This window comes from Bison bison, unplaced genomic scaffold (genome assembly GCF_000754665.1).
Source record: "Bison bison bison isolate TAMUID 2011002044 unplaced genomic scaffold, Bison_UMD1.0 scf7180017864289, whole genome shotgun sequence".
Taxonomy (NCBI): domain Eukaryota; kingdom Metazoa; phylum Chordata; class Mammalia; order Artiodactyla; family Bovidae; genus Bison; species Bison bison.
The window spans coordinates 11,254,875-11,258,702 of record NW_011494861.1 but is presented as its reverse complement, the minus strand read 5'-3'; positions in this window follow the sequence as shown (position 1 = coordinate 11,258,702).

Genomic DNA, 3,828 nt, shown 5'->3' with positions numbered 1-3,828 from the left:
GCCCCCACCACCACCGTTCCCCCCAGCTGTGTGCGCAAGCCAGCAGCTTGCCTGAGCCCATGACAGCAGTGTCCACAGGAGCTGAGGCCTTGGCCATTCCACTCTGGTGCCACACAGCACATGGGGTGCTGCCCAGAGGACGGGGGTGAGAGCCACAAGCTTCTCAACTCACTGTATGCCCAGGGTCCCAGCCAGCTCCCATCTCCCTCCTTCCTCTGCTCCAGGGCCAGCCCCTGCTGGATGAGAGGGCACTCGAGGCCAAGCTGGGTGGCTCTTCCTCCGAGAATCACTCCCGCAGGCGCCACTCACCACACCCCCCCTAGATGATGCTGGGGCTCCGTCAGTGCCACCGGGCTTGAAAACTTGCTTCCAAGTTCTGTCCAGATCATGCAGCTGACCCTGCTCTTCTGGGAAGGAGCAGGCCAGCCAGTGCTCATGGCATGTCTCCTGGCCTCAGCAGAGTGGGCAGGAAGCTGTGTGCCTGTGCTGAAGGCCCCCCAACCCTCCATGCTTCTGGGGATGGCCTGGCTCTACTGACCTCTGTTGGATGAGCCTGTCGGTCCAGCTGTGGGGTGGGGGGCAGATGGGGCATGGCTCCACAGGGGAGAGGACAGTGTCAGAGCATCTGAGTAGGTGGCCACTCACCAAGGGCAAACGGTGCAGGAAGACGAGGCTGGGGGCAGAGAGCTTAGGCTTGGCCCCAGGACCCTCTCCAGACCTGAACCCAAGACAGCCCGTCTGAGGGCTCGGTGCTCGGTTCTTGTTCACCCCAGAGTCAGAAGGAGAGGCTGCATGGGCCAGAGATCCCAGCACTGCTTTGGTGGGTGGAGTGGGGACCAGCATCCAGGGGCCCAGCCCTGGGGGCTCAGGCCCAGGAGGGCCCAACTGAGCAGCTCTTCTTTCATGGGGGCTGGGGCCTGCCAGGCTGGGGGCAGGCGTGGGGCGTGCATGTGCAGGGGTCCTAGAGACTGAACTAGCAGCACGTCTTTTGGAACCTGGGGGGAGAGACCAGGAGCCAGACAGGCCTGGCTGGATGACAGGGAGAGACCAGCCCCTGCAGGCCCAACTGTCCTAGCTAGGAGAACAAGCCAGAGGAGTGAGGGCCGGGGCCGCCAAGTTTAAGTGGACAGGGGGCTTCTGTCCCTGGGAGATGCCAGGCAGCTGGCGCTGGGAAGCCCTGGGGCCTGACAGGAAGGCTCCAGCTCCCCAGAGGTCTGACCAGATGCACAGACTCGGAAGCCACGCCTGCTATGCAGGCTTTGGGGGCAGAGTCCTCTGCTCTGGGCCTGTGTGGGGCCCACTCTGCTTCTGCTGGCCTGGGCTCTCGGGGACAGCAGTGTCCCCCTTCTCTGACTCAAGGTCAGGCTGGAGGCCAAGTTGCACCTTTAATTTCTTCAGTCTCTCCAGGTCTTCAAAGCTGGAAGACTCCCTCGGGGGTTGGGAGGGGGGAAGCCACAGGGAGCAGGGTGTTGGGGGAATCCCACCAGCAAAACAGCACAGCTTGGCAGCTGAGTGCCCTGAGTTTGTCAACTAAACATGAATGCAGACGGAGGGGACATATGTATACTTACTGCTGATTCACATGGTATGGTGGAAACCAACACAGCGTTGTAAAGCAATTATCCTCCAGTTTAAAAAAAAATGAACACATCAGGTGGAAGGTGTCATCCTAATTTCCCTATTAACTTAGTGTCTTTAGCAAAGTTGTGTCTACTTCCAGCCTAAGACTTTAAGTGACAAACACAAGTGGACTGATGTTCTGCGTGGTCCACTGGAAATCAGAAAGTGTCAGCAGTACTACTCTGATGAGGGAAACTGGAGGGAAGCAGTTTCTTCGCTCCAAGAGAGGGCGTGCAACCACCTAAATCTTAAGATAGCAACCAACGCTTTCTGTTTTTTAATTAAGCCAAGTTAAGGAAAACTGACTTTTTTGTGAAGCTGACTTTACATTTTTTTAATTTTTAATTTTTAAAACTGACTTTTTAAATGCAGAGCTTTATTTTCGATTATTCCTTGTCATATAAAACTACCAGGCTTCCTTGCTGGCTCAGATGATAAAGAATCTGCTTGCAGTGCAGGAGACCTGGTTTTGATCTCTGGATCAGGAAGAGCCCCTGGAGAACGGAATGGCTACCCACTCCAGTATTCTTGCCTGGAGAATCCCTTGGGCAAAGGAGCCTGACAGGCTACAGTTCATGGGGTCGCAGAGTTGGACATGACTGAGTGACTAACACTTTCATATAAAAGTCCACGTGCGTGTGTGTGCTAAGTCATGTCCAACTCTGTGACCCTTGGACTGTAACCCACCAGGCTCCTCTGTCCATGGGATTCTCCAGGCAAGGATACTGGAGTGGATTGCTGTGCCCTCCTCAGGGGATCTTCCTGACCCAGGGATGGAACCTGGGTTCTTACGTCTCCTGCTTTGGTAGGCAGGTTCTTTACCACTAGCACCACCTGGAAAGCCCATAAAAGTACACAAGCTTGCCAAATGCTGGACTTTGGATGGAACTAAACAGTTTCCTGTGGACATGGACTTCAATTCCCTTCCCCATTTCCTCTTTATCCAGCAAAGCCTGCCAGGAGTGCTACTGGATGTATATTTTCTGGCGGGTTCATAAAGACCTTGATGATGACCAATGAGTGACATCTAGCAGGAAAACTCCTTTGGTTTTTCTCACTTGGGGAAACAACAAACAACAAAACCCTGGCAGAATTATCTTAGAATTTTTTCCCCCTGTTTTTATTGAGGCTTATTGAGGGGAAAGTCCATATGATTCTGGGAACTCTACAAATTCCATCAAGGAAAGAACATAGGGGCAACTTGGACACTGGCCCAAGAAGCAAACTTTGCTAACTTTGGGCGCTGCCCTGTGTCCATCCTTGTCTCCATCTGTCCCAGGCCGTCTGGCCTGCACCTTGGTCCCTGAAGCAGGAGCAGGAACCTGGCCTTTGGAGTTCCCCAGAAGTCTCACCAGACAGTAACCAGAGCCAGGACCCTTGGGCCCCGAGGAGCTCTTCTCCCACGAAGGCGCCCTGTGTGGGGCTTCTGGACTCTGCCGCCCCTTACTTCTGGGGTTGGATAGCTCAGTCCCCTCACTTGGGACTTCCCACGTGGCTCAGTGATAAAAAAAATCCGCCTGCTAATGCAGGAGGCATCGGAGTGGGTTCCATCCCTGGGTCGGGAAGATTCCCTCTGGAGAAGGAAACGGCAACCCACTCCAGTATTCTTGCCTGGAAAATCCCATGGACAGAGGAGCCTGGAAGGGTACACAGTCCATGGGATCGCAAAGAGTCGGACAGGACTGAGCATGAACACACCCTCGCATGTACGTCCCCTCTGTTGAGAGCCACTGCGCTGAGACGCTGAAGAGGAGGTTTGGGAGAGCCCTTCATCCTACTGACGGTTGCTGGAGATTGGCCAGGGCCGCGCTTCCGCCCTTCCATCATTTCAACACCGAGACCCAACAAGCAACAGGCCCAGCACTTCCCGCGCCGCCCGGCCCATGAGCCGGCCCGCTTTGCGCTGGACACACCCAACCCGCTCTCTGCCATCCTAGGGAGCCGCTCAGCCAGCGGCGCCGGCACCTGCTCTCTGCCCCGGTCCTGCGACCCATCGCTCGCCGCGGGCCGGTTCCTCCCCCGCTGACCGAGCGCCTGTGGAGGACTCTTGCTCCCGCGGCCGCTCCCTCGTTCGGGGCCCAAAAGCCTTCCGCTCCAGCACCAGCATCTCTGCTGCCCCCGGGGCCGGAACTCTGGAGGCCCATAGCAACTGGGCCAGCGTCATTGCCATGAAGTGATAGGACTGGATACCATAATCTTTGTTTTCTG